At 43.4% G+C, this 13473-nt stretch overlaps 1 protein-coding gene across 1 annotated transcript in view; it reads left to right on the forward strand.

The window, feature by feature from the left end:
* RAB11FIP4 (RAB11 family interacting protein 4) overlaps positions 1–13473 on the forward strand; it is an 84775-nt gene that overhangs the window by 8573 nt on the left and 62729 nt on the right. Inside the window, exon 2 of the mRNA XM_017739147.1 lies at positions 2340–2428. The gene's annotated coding sequence lies outside the window, so the exon portion shown is untranslated. The remainder of the gene's footprint in view (positions 1–2339; positions 2429–13473) is intronic.

A 13473-nucleotide genomic window follows, 5' to 3' on the forward strand; every position in this document is an offset into this window, starting at 1 on the left:
CCTGCTGATGTTCTGGAAATGGGTCAAGTGCTTGGTCAGGTTCTGGATCAGGCCACAAAAGCCTGGGTCAGGTGGCTCTCGTGAAGACGTGGTGAGGGCTGCACTGAGTCAGTTGGATGCAAAGGAGGCAGTGCTTTTCTCCCCAGTGCTTTTACTGAGAAAATGGCAGGCCAAGAGCTATCAGGAAGTGGTTCTCTGTAATGGACAAGGGAAATGAAAGAATGTGATAAGGAGTAATCTTAGGTAAGAAATGAACCAGCAAAGAGAGGACACAGAAGACTACATTTCAGACCCTGGAGATCTGGGAGCTGTTTGTAACTCTAGCTCTAACAGACCAGTCTGGCTGGCCTTTTGAAAGGAGGCAAGGTAGAAACATTTCTCACGCCCTTGTTTTGGGTAGTTAAATCCTTTTTTGAAGACCCACAGCTTTTGTGACTTTTCCCCACTAAAAAGGAAAAAAGAAAATTGGGACAGGAAGCACTGTTATTAGTACAACTGCATTAGGAAAGTAAAGCTTGAAATTATGGTTGAAAATATGGTTGTTGAGAAATTTTAGAACACTGTAAACATACTCCCTGCATTACGCTAATCTGCATCCATTACTGTGTAACACTTGGTATTTATTTTCCTTTTTTGCTGGAGGTAACTCACTTTAATGAATAGGTGCTCCATCTCATGCAGAGACCTTTTAGCAAAGCCGTTCATACCTGTGATGAGTCTCACAGTGGGTGCTGGCACAAGGCAGTTTGATGAGCAATAAGCTTTGGTTATTAATGTCAAAAGATACAAACAACAGATTGAATTTTCCTCTGTGAGAGGACTAGAGAATAACCTTAGGCAAGCACGGAGCACTTTATGCTAAAACCAAGCGGAAGAAAAGGATTATGGCTGGGTGGGAAATGTGACAGTCACAGGCAGGGCAGGTTCTGTAAAAAGATGCTCTCTCCAGGCAAACAAGTTTAATATCTTTCCTGTAGCAACCAGTAGATTACATTTTTGATTGCTAGTGCCAGATAAACTCCTCTTTGGGAAGTGACCCTACCACACATTCTTGCCCGTTAACTTCTCCAGCAAAGTGGGCATTTAACAGCTTCATTTATCCTCTGTTCAGTACCACCTGAGAATCTCACTTTGCTGAAGAAGCTGAAAAAGGAAAAATGTCTTGCTGCCTTTGTCCATGTGACACTTCTGAGATCTTAATGATGTCTTCATTCAGCAGGTGCTGCCTCAACATGTGCCTGTGTGTGGCAGACAGGGACAACACAGTGATCCCCCCTATTAGGCTTCCTCCATCTGGTCATTTTTTCTGGTTTTTAAAGTACTTCTTTCCTTTGCAAGGGACTCCTCTCCATAACCACAACATGTCTTCATCCCTACAGATGTTATTCCTTTATGTAAAACCAGAAGAGAAGATCAGCTAATAGTATAAACTTGTTCAGTTCACACTTCCTTCCATCACCCTCTTTTCTCTGGCTCGCCTGCTTTGTGATTGGTATCCATGTGTAATGTCACAGCCAAATATATTGCATTAGTGCTGGGATGGAAGGGAGGAATAACTGCTGAGCAATTGCAGCTTCCAAGTAGGATAGTGCACAACACATGCTGAGAAGGTTTCACACAGTCTGGGCCCAGGACTGTGATCTGGGTGTTCTAAAATAACCTGGCCTGACATTACTGCCTTCTGTAGCTCACCCTGCCAAGTGCAGTCACTGGTAATTAATGGAGAACGAGGCATTTGGTGATTTCAGTGCTTCTGTATTTGTCTCATCTTTTCAGATGAGAGAAGGACTGAGGGAAACACAGACATTGATTTTTCCAGCTCTTAACGTGGTTGATAACAAAAGCAAACACAGAAGCTTAAAATATCTGGTTGCAACGCATAGATATTTGCTTGCCAAACACCAAACACTCTGTGACAGAGCTCTTTTTGAAGGGGGATTTGTGACACTTAGGTATTGCTCCTTTGTCATTTTGACCAGAGAAAATTAGAAGCAGCTCCACTGACACTAATGTGTAGTTGTCACTAGCTCATGCCACGCCTGCAAATCCAGTGTTTGACTCCAGAGTCTGGCTTTGGTTAGAGGTGGGTTTGTATCCCACAGGATAGTTTAACAAGCCAAGCTGAGATAATTGGACTTACCAAGTTCCCCATGTTGAATGTGTGCTGGGCAGAACTCTGAAGACAGAGTTTTGTTATACCTATTTAAATAAATCCCAAAGCTGCCTTCCAAGGTTTTGTGCATACAGATTGGCTACAAACCAGTGTTTCTTCCTCCATTGTCCCTGTAATGGAAGTTAAACTCTTGGCCTGACCATTTCCTCTTGTTTCTCTTTGCCAGGCTGTGAAGAGTTACTAAAAGATGTCCTGTCTCCTGAAAACTCTGAGCCCCAACACTACGAGCCACAATATGTTGATTACTATTACCAGGTAAGAGAAGCACTAATTCTGTCTCATGTTAGTAGACTGAGGAAGCCTCTGGAGTGATGTGTAGTTGGATCATTGTAAATGCTGTTGTTTTACTTGGCCTATTGACCCTTCCTTCCTAGATTCATGGCTGTTAGCAAGCCATTTATACTGTTTTAGCTGCATTTAACACGGGTTGACTGGTGGGAGAGTATACAGCATTTAGGTAGTGTTCCTCTTACAATCCTCAGTATTCGCCTGCCTGCAAGGGAGATCCCTGTGCAAGCTCGCTGGCACCTCACAAGTGGAAAACACTGATTTGTATCTAATTAAATCAGTCAAACTTTGTAGGTGAACAAGTCCTCAGGGACCTTCTGCAGATAATAAACAGGGACTCTAACAGCTGTTGGGAAGCTGAAACAATACACCGTTGGAAACCTTTGATAGTATTTTGGCTGGTGGGTGTAGCATATTTTTAAACCATTAAGGGTTCTCATTTGTATCCTTAATTTGCCAGGGTCTGTGCAGTCTAAGAAGCAGAACAGTGCTAAGTTTTCCTTCTGGCATCTCTTTGTCCCTCCTTTGCTTTACTTTGGTTTTAATCACCTCCGCCCATGTAAATTCTGAAGATTAAAGGTGCAGTTAGCATTGTACATTCAGAGGAGGACTGTGTGTCAGTGGTGTTATGAGACTGCAAATGATACTGAAATCAACAGGAAAAGCATTTTACCTTCACAGGTGGTGAAGTGTGAGGACAATTCTCATGTATTGAGGAAGGATGTGATAAGTGTGGTGGTGAACTGGTGTAATGCCACTCCGTGCTGTTACACAGAATGGTTTCCACTGTCCTTACGAAAACATAGAGACATTTCCTGCACCTCAGTGTCCATCACCACTCTGTTTGTTTCTAAACCCCCAGTTTTTGTAAGTGATGCCACAGATACCCACCATACTGTTGCTTGGTTACCTTAACAGATGCCATAAACCAAACTCCTTGGTTTGCAGTAGCTGATAGAGGTTATAAAATGAACAGGCTCTGCACACACTCCATGTTCCCCTGTTGCTACGCAGACATTGCAGGCTGGTTCTGACACTCCAAATGTAGGTGACAGTTGGGTCTGTATTCCTCAGGGATTTCACATCTGCTGTCACCCAAAGATGTGCTGGGGAGAGCTCTTGAAGACAAACTGCAAAACTCTGCAAACTGCACCTCTTCTGCCATCTATCCTCCAGGAGAGCCTGAGGGTGGGAATGGCAGTTGCTAATCCTGGTAGCAGCTGATGAGTTTCCCATTTGAGTGCTGGATTTGTGCCTCTGGGAGAGGGAGGGGGCAGAGGGTGACCCTCCCTGTTCAGAAAGAGCTGATGTGACACTGCTGTGGTGGAAGCCTTGCTGGTCACTCCTGATGTCCACCAGCCTCCTGGATGGTCCCTGCGGGGGGTAGTACCACTGCAGTGGGGTCCTGCAGCAGTGTTTGCCCACTTTGATGGAACCAGTGCAGGATTTGTACAACCTGGGAGCAGAACCAGGTCCTTCCCCACCTGTCCAGGCCAGGACGTGGAGTGTCCAGCCAGAGCTGTCGTGGCACCGCTGTCCTCCAGAGGGGCTAGTTCCATCTCCCATCTGCAGGTCCTCCAGGTGCAGTTTGGAAACTGTTCGCTAGATGTCAGCTAAAGACTAGGAAAAGGCGTGAACAGCCTCTGCTCCTGCCTTAAGGATCCTCTGCTGTGGCGGGAAGTTGGAGTTTTCAATCTGATGAAGCAGAGGAGAACTGGGGTTCAAGTGGATTTGAGATTATCACCATTCATGACCTTTGTTCCCCGTTCCCAAGGAAGCACATACGGAAAACATATGAGCTGTCCTTGCATCTCCCAGACCTTAATGAGTGGGAATTCCTGGTGCTGTTACCAAGTTTATGGGCAGCTCCCATTGGCACAAATGGTAGATGCCTGTCTAATCTGATTTTCACCCCAGTATCTGTCTGATTCTCAGGTGCACTCAGCAGAAGGACGCAACTGCTGTGATGGTACAAATAGATATTTTAAAAGGGAATGCATCTTTTTTATTCCACCCAAGGGGCTGTGCTTACACGAAGGCAGGTACTGAGAGGGTTCATTGTTATGCTGTCTCTGCATTCACACGATGACTTGAAAGGGAGATTTATCCTTGTCACAAGTTATTTCCCCTGTCCTCTGCTTTCACTTTTTCTTCCCTTCCCAAGAGCTCCCTCCCTGTATTCTAGCTTTCTGAAGCCCAAAGGCAGCAAACTGAAGAGGTGAAGGTAATTTCAGGATGTGGGATGAAGTGGCAGGAGCCACCGTGAGGTGCTGAACTGATCTATCTGTTTGTATATGTTGAGTCAAATGGGGAAGAAGAAACTGCCAAGCCTCCAACCTTTAATTACAACCAACTGGCAATTAATTCAAAGGGATATATAAAACCCCCTGATACCAGGAGCTTGGGGCATTTCATTTGACATTTTCTAAATGGTCTGATTTTACTTTTGGTTTTCCTTCAGTGTAAACAAAGAGCAAAAACTGACAAGCTTTTAATGTCTGATAACTTTGCAAAAAAAAAAAAAAGCAGGAAAAAAATCCCATTGTGTATGCAATTCAAAATGTAAAGGCTATTCCATGGAAGGTTCCTAATGGCCTATATTGAGAGGCTGTGTGTGTGACATCACAGGCAAATGGAGAGCTCTGCCTTGGAGCTGTTAAGATGTGATATGCAGGACATAAAGAGCGTAACTTGGTTACTACAGGATGTCCCACTGACTTCCATCAGCATTGATTCAGGCTGCAGAGTGTCTTTGGATCAGAGACAGCTGGTCCACAGAAATTTAGGAGGATGGGATTGCAGTTCGGAGATAGCAATTCTAGAGCCCTTCAGCTTTTGGACCTACAAATAAACCTGTTCCGTCTGTGAGTTGAGTCTGTTGATTTGGTTAAAGTCTGAATGTGCTCCATTTGAGGCACTGCTTCAGTCGAGTGCTGTTTATTAGTATAATTTCTGTCTCTCACAGTCTTTAGGGAGATAATAGAAATACTCTGAATTTGCCAGAAGTCAAATTTATCAATCCCAAATTCCTTTCCCAGTGTTTGCTGCTATGGCCTCAACTCTTGTTTTGCCTTCAGTTTGAAGGGAGACAAAAGTCTCCCTAGTCCAGTTTGCTTTGTGGCGGGCATCTGGTAGCACTTCAGAGCCCTTGGATGGCCTTTTGGAGATGGTAACCAACACAAAATCCACAGCTGAAGTACGTGTGTGAAAACCCAGACCCTGATTCAGCCAGCTCAAACAAAGCAGAGTGCCTATGTCTCACATTTCCAAATGGCTGGCTCCGGGCCTTCCCAGGCACCCAGCCAGCTGAGAGCACTAGCCACAGGACTCAGAGGGAATTAGGCTGGCTGCATCTGCAGCTCCCTGGCCAAGATTTGCATTGCAGGCCTTGAGAAGCAGTGGTGTTGGTCTAGGTGCTCTTCTGTCTGAGCACCTAAGTTTAGGGAAAAGGGAATCAGAACAGGAGCTCCTTTGTGAACTCTTCACCTGGTGTATTTTGGCTGCTCAAATTTGAAGGGAGCCTGAATCTAGATCACCCCAATAGATAACAGAAGGGGGGGTTGAGTGACAGATCTTAGAGCCTCTCACCATCAGCTAGCAGGGCACTTTGAGTGCTCCTTGTGAAGGGACAGACTATTTTTACCTGTGAGTTGTTGCCTTTTCATCTGGAATCAATGGCCAAAAGCCATACATGCAAACCCAGTGGAAGAGCATGATGTAAGGTACAATAACGGCAGGGTCCTTGTTTTAATCCAAGCTGTTTGTTTCTTATCGATTGTTGCTGTATTGAGTTGCCACGTACCTTTTCTTTCCTGTTCCCATCTCTAAATAAGAGGGAATTTGTCTCTTACCAAAGTACAGGATGATCGCTGCATATCAAAGAATGAGCTGCCTTTTCAGTCCTCTGTGTGTTCCCCTGCCTGCCAAGTGATTAATTACACTGTATGAACAGCAGAAAAATTGTTGAAACATGACAAATAAATTGTGTTTGCCTCTGGGATGGAGCTGGGACTGCTGGCTGATCTGCTGCTTTGAAAATATTTTCAGTAGCAATTAGGAGTCCCTCACCAGCTTCTGAAAAAAGGTTTTTTTCCCCATTAGCTGCTTGAGGATATCTGCTGACACCTGTGGCAGAGCAGAGGGGACCTTCTGCACTGCAAAAACACTGTGATCCAAATGGGTTTTTCACTAGGCTGTGGAAGAACGTAGCAGGAGAGTCTATAACCAGAATATCTTTAATTTTCATCTCATATATTCAGTGTTTTGAAGCAATGACTCCACGTTTACCATCGAGTTACCAGTGTTCTTGGGCAGAATAATTGACCTCATTTGTTAGAAGGGTTTTCTTGGTACTGTTTTTCCTAACATCAAATGCAGGTGTTGCCTTTGTGTTAATGTGAAATACGTCTTTCCTTCCACCTTCTGCGGCAGCATTAGCAGAGACACTCCTATCTTAACAGAAAAAGCACATAAGATGTGGTTAAGATGGAAATACCTTTTCAACCAATGGCCAAGAGAAGAAGCCAGTCTGTGTGGTAAGGACAAGCAGTATTAAATACATCAAACTGAAGCTTTTTTCCCCCCCTGTTTCTTATCAGCCTCCAGTTTTCCCCACCACCCACACGCTCTCAGTCACTGTTGGCTCCCATTGTGTTTTCAGCCCTGCAGATGCTCAGTGTCTGTGTGTGAAGATTCCCCTCCCTGTGCTTGAGACCTGAGGTGTTTCTGCCACCCTAAGATCATGCACACAGTGCATGTTTGCATATTGCTCCCCTTGCCAAGCTGCTGGGGGGCTCCTGTGTCCTGGTGCCACCATGGGACCTGTACATCTAGAAGTCTGTGTTATATCTGTTGCTCCTAAATCTGCCAGATTTTCCTTCCCCTCAGCTTCTGCTGCATCCCCTGAGAAATAATTCTGTTCAGCATCTCCAGAGCTGGCCTTTTGTGAGGTCCAGACTAAGGACTGATCCCAGACCCTGCTGAAATCAGTAGAACACTTCTTAGACCCTGGCAAGTGTTAGATCAACACCTGGGGTTGTTCCCGACATTGTTGTCTGAATCCCTCGCTGGAGGGGTAAGGTGGGAGAAAAGCTTGTTAATGTATAGCCATGCAGTTATAGAGAGGAAAATGTGCCTGTTCCTAGGCAGGATTTCACACAGGCAGTGCACTGTCTGCACCAGTGAGAAGTTTATTGTAACCTCTACAGGCAACACTCAGCAATTCATTTTTCTTATTTTTTTTCAAGCATCAAAAAGCAACATTAACTGCAACTGCTGAGAAACCCCCAGTGAGCAATTACCAAGAGCAATGAAGAACACAGTGTGCCCCTGTTTGGGATTCATTTACATGGAAATTGCCTGCTTTCACCTGGTGATATTCTGAATTTTATTTTTTATGTTTGTGCATACAAGCAAAAATAACTGTCCTTGGTCAAAACACCTGCATATAAATAACCTGCCTCTCTGGCTGCTCAAGCTGATTCTGAAATGCTGCCCTGAAGAACTGCTGTACTGAGAATGAGCAGTTCTGCACTCGGAGCAAGGCAGGCACCTTTCAACAAAATAAGTGCCAACTTCTCCAAACACAGCCATAAAAGAGATTGAGGATTATTTTCTTTTTTGAAACCAGCTTGAATTTTTGATTTGGTGGAACATCACACACTGACATTTTTAAATGGGAAATTACTTTTTCCCTGACTCATTTTTGCTCAGTTGTGGTATAAAACACACGTAAAATAACTCAAAAGAAGTGAAACACTCTGGCCTGGTCAAAAATAGTTCTCTTTCTCAAAATGTGTTTTGGGTTTTCTTTAGAAAGAAATCTGAGCTTTTTACTTTCTCATCCTTTGTTGGGCAACAAAATACTCTGAGATCTTAGAGCCTGCATGCTGGAGAAATGTTTTCCCACCCAATTCTTGCCACAACACCCCAAATGCACTCCCAGTGTCTGAGGCCAGCAGGGCTGGGGGGTGACCTGGTAGAAAAGCTACAGCCCTCAGAATGGAGTCTCCCAGTGCAAAGTGTTGATTCAGATAGTGCCCTGTGAGAATCCAGCATCTGGGCTGAATTTGTGTCAGTGCTTTTGTACAAATTCTGCCAGTTAGCTGGTTTAAGTTTTAAGCACCTGCTCTTGCAGATGAACCACCGATCTCCTGTAATAGAAACATGAATCAGTGAGGGGCCAAAGATTGATTACTCCCCACAGGGTCTTATCAAAATTTACTGTTTCATAGGGCTATATTTGGCTGGGTGGTTTGAGACAGGGGGAAGTGTGACTGCCTGGTTCAGACCTCACTGCTGTGACTTGGCAACAGAGATGAAGTTCCAACTGGAGCATCCTTCCAGGCATCCATAGGAAAGTAATTTTGTACACTTACTGTTATCTGTGTCTCTTTTTTTTAGTATTTCTGTTCTGTGGCCTAGGTAGAGTTTTGCATAGCATTCAAAGCTTTACCATTTTGAAGCCTGTCACCTCTCTCTTTGGCAGAACCACTGTTTAATAGACGTTTTCTGTCTCAACCTTAGTTTTTCCTTCTGAGGCATTATCTTCAACCTTTTAATCTGCTGATTTTCTGACAGAGCACAGTTTTGGGGGTGTTTTTTCTGAAATTGTCAGTTGCCATGGCAAAATATTCCTCCCATCCTTGGATAAACCAATTTAGGCTGTGGCACAGTCTTTAGGTAGAAGCTGTGAAATGACTGAAAGCTAAAAGTTGATCCCTTTTATTGAGAAAGTCACATCCCTATGGATTTAATCCTTCAGGTAAGTATGGCTTTGTGGTTTAGTGCCTTTTGCCTTTTGTTTGGTGTACTGAAAATCTGTCCACCTTAAGTTGTGGTGTGTCTTGAGTACAGCATTCTTAGCAAGAAAAGCAAAGAAATATTATGACAGCACTCGCCTTGCTCTGAGCTCCTGTGAAAGAAATGCAACTGCTGGGTGAGAGGGTGGTGGACAAGTCCTGGCTCTGATACATGGCTTTTGGGAATACCAAAATATCTGTAACAAAAGTAGCTGTATGAGGGCAGGGCACACAGCATTCACTGGGTTTCTTGACATTTGTGTGACAAGGAAATCTTTGCCCTCCAGTTCATAAATTGACACTGGCACCCTCTTTCTTGATTTTTTTTTTTTTTTTTTTTTTTTTTTCTTATTCTACTTTGTATCTTTTCTCCTTGCTGCTTGGGGAAATTTCTGCTGCATTTATGGAAGATTGTGGGACAATTCATAATTGTCTTTCTTCTTCTTGGAATATTTACAGTGATAAGGCTGTGAAATTGAAATATAGGAATTTTTTTTAAGTAAATAATATTGGTTTAAATTGGTTGTTTTCTTTTTGTTTGTTTGTGGGTTTGGTTGTTGGTTTTTTTCAGAAGAAGAAAGTTTTACGTAAACATGTAAAAGCTGGTTGATAAAGCCAAGATTCCAGATTATTATGGAACTGTAAAGAAAAAGTCAACCACAGAGGGATGTTCTAGCTGATAAAACCAGCAAAATCCCTCACTGCACAAGCAAATAAAAAGGATCTGGCTGCTTCTTTTCTGCCGTTTAACTTCTCTGATGAATCTGAGAGCAGTGTAGTTTTTTGAAGGTAGCTTCTTTCGTTCTTCAAAACAATAGCTGCATGTACTGCTAGAAATTTTCCCACTAAAATAAAAACATTCATCCACAGATGAAATCCTACAGGAGTCATTTCTGTCACACAGCTGTTGCTGTGCTGAGACAGTATTTCAGGGTTCAAATACATGATTTCAGTAGCCTCAAGAATTGTCACCAAAGTGTCCCAGAGAGTTCATGAAATTGCCCAATACTTTTCCCAGTTATGAAAGCTCCAGGACACCTTTCTCATGTCCTTCGTCTCTCATGTCACTCCCAGCTCTTGCCGTGTCCAAAGTCCCCACAAAACTACGTGGTCTCTATCCTGTTCACTCAGGTGTCCCCCCCCCAGGTTTTCCTGGTCGGGCTGTGAGCTGGTGTCAGAGTGTCACAGAAGTGCCACAGGGGGACCGTGGCACTGTCCTGCATCAGAGGCAACAGAAATGTTTAAAATTAAACCATCATATTCAACTGGGCTCATAGAGCTAAAATAAGATCTTGATTATCCTGTCTGTTTTTAGAAACTGGAGAAGAATCAAAATGTGGTTGGTTTGTTTGTTTGTTTTTTAACATGCTGCAGTGTAGAATGTATTTGTTTGGGTGGAGGCAGGCTTTGCCAGCACTGTCACACATCTGGGCTCAGAGAAGCAATTTGTAACTGAACAGGAAGAAAAAGTAGGCCAGTCTGCAAGAGAGTATCTAGGAATTACTCCTGAGGGATTTGTGCTACACTGCCTCCAGCAGCTGAAAAAACAGCATGAAATTGCGATTAAAAATTAAGATGAGATATGGACTATTTGACCTTCTTTCAGTCAGGGACACAGAGGCCCTGTCTAGGATGGGGATGCAGAGAAATGCAGCTTCTGTTGAGCGATTACATGCCAACAAGAGGCTGCTGAGGTTCATCCTAAGCTCAGTGGAACAGGGGGATCATTTCTTTCCTTGCAGAACCCAAACCAGTTTTGGCACTGGTTAAAGTAGAGTAAAACTGTCCTTCCTCTAACAGCTGCAGATGAGAAATAGAAAAGAAACTGTCAATTGTTATGTTTTCTGAATCTACAGAAATCTAGGCAAGGTTAATTAGGCCCCTGAGAGGCCTTGTTAATTAGGATTTAATTTGCCAGATCTGCTATTTGGCTCACCTTTTTACCCAGGCTGTTGCTGTAAACACCCAGTTGATTCCAGCATCAGCTGGGGAACAGGCCATGAGACAGAGCAGCCTGTTTGGGTGGATGTGTACCCTGGATCCCAGGCTTGTTTTCCAACTTGGTTATGATAAGCTGCTAGGAAGTTTAAGTTGGAATAACAGTATAACCATGGCAGTGTTGATAGGGAGCTGCGCAAGTGCTGATGAGTGTTTTGGGCCGACAGTGTGAACCTGGTGGCTCAGTCTGAACCACCAGGGCTAGGAAGGATTTGGAAAGGGAATGCACAAAGCAGAAAAGGTGTATCAAAAAGGGTGATTCCTTGGAGCTTGTGCCAGCCTGTGTGAATAGGACTGTGATAACAAACTGTTTGACTTAGCAAGAGGCTTTGATTTGTCCTGAGTCATGGAGCCTGAGAGTCTGTGAGGAGACAGCCCTGGTGTGAATCCTGCTCGTTTGTTAGCTTTGGGCATCAGTCTCTGGTCACTCCACATATTGTTTGGGGAAAAGGCTTTCTCAGTGTGTGTTGGTGCAGCACCACATAGAGCCAAGCAGGATAATGACTGGAGGAGAGAACGTTTGCAGGCTGTGCACCCTTTGGTAGGTACAGCAAATACATAAATATAGTGTAAATACATCATAGAGTTTTGGCTACCAATTTGTATAGAATAGTGCAATACTTAGGTAAACTTTCTTGCCCATGGTAGAAATTTATTCATAGCACTCCAACAAAGCCTGACCTCATTTAAAATTGGAGGAACTTCTCAAATTACTCATATTGACTGTGCTACCACCTTCTTCAACCAGCAGAGAGGATGTTTGTCTTGTTTTGGTAACAGAGAAACAGACAGAACCTCGAGTATTTTTGTATATTCTCCACAGGAAGTTTCCTGTATCTGTAACTGTTCCACATTTATTACTGGCATATGTGTGTTGAGAAGATGATTGATGTTTGTTGCTTCAATGAGTTCTTAATTACTGTGTCCTTGAAGGCTAATGCCATTGGGGAACATTATTGTGGGTAACTGGGGCATGTGCCCTTTCATCAGGAGATGGACCATATGGTTACAATGCCCTAAGGCACAATCATGGAAAGGTCTAGTGCATGGAAGATGGGAATGTCCAGAATGGAGAGGGGTATTCAAGAACCATGAAGAACTGTTGGTCAGATTCTCAGATGATAAAAATCAACTCAAGAACATGAGAGAAACAAGCCTGTGTTCCAGCTGAGCTGGTTGGGGTTTTTTCCCACCTTGTAAACTTCTGAGACTGTTACAGTAGGAGCTTTACCCATATATATCCCTCCTTCCAACTCTTACAGCTTCACCTTCAATAGACATCTCTTTGGGTTTTTAGAATTTCAGAATTTAAAATGGCTTGTCACTCCTCAGAATATTTCACAGACTAGTTATTATTGTGAAAAAGTGAGGAGACCTGAATAATGAATGAAGTCAGTATTTCACTGCATCTCTGAGATCTGATTTTTATGGAAATCAGTAATGCACAGTATTTTATGAGACTAATAGATAAATATTGCCTTTCACAGATATTTGTTTTCCTCTGAACTGTTCAGCACAAGGATCAACAACCATCCCATTATGAATCACACTTTGCAGGGTTGTCTGGCTGTGGGAGCTTATTACTGTATCCCACAGCCGTAGGGAGGAGAGGAGAGAAGATCCAGCAGGCAGGAATTGAGCAGCAAGATTGATCTATTTAATTATTTTACAAACTCTTTTATAGACTTTTTTCTTCATAGTCTAATTTGGACAAAGGATCAGCCGCCCCCTGAGTTGATTGGCTAAAATCCTAAACATCCATTGTCAAAATATTTTTCTACTGTACCATAAACAAAGCTCTGCAAGGTTGCAGGTGTTCATTGTTTATAAAACTGTACTACTATCTTCCATGAGAGAGAAAAGTATCTCACGGCTTAGAAGGAAGCAGGAAAATTCCGTGCTAACAGCATTTTTGTATCCACAGGAGCTGCCACGTTTGTCACCTGGGAAGCTGTCAGTCAAGTGACAGAGTAAATCACCAGCTTTCTCTTTCCATCGTGTTTTGAAACTGCACTTAAAATCTTTCTGCTTGTCTCACTGCCAAGCCAATGGTGAGATATTAGGGGAATTGTAAAAGGGAGTTTTGTGTGGTAAATTCAGAGTTCAGCTGTTCTCTAGTACAACTCCTTGCCTGTAAAGAAACTCCAAGGAAGCCTTCTCATATTACTGCACCCTGACAAAACACTGCCATCAAGAGACATCCTGTGTCATGTT

Source organism: Corvus brachyrhynchos, unplaced genomic scaffold, assembly GCF_000691975.1.
Source record: "Corvus brachyrhynchos isolate BGI_N302 unplaced genomic scaffold, ASM69197v1 scaffold407, whole genome shotgun sequence".
Classification (NCBI taxonomy): Eukaryota; Metazoa; Chordata; class Aves; order Passeriformes; family Corvidae; genus Corvus; species Corvus brachyrhynchos.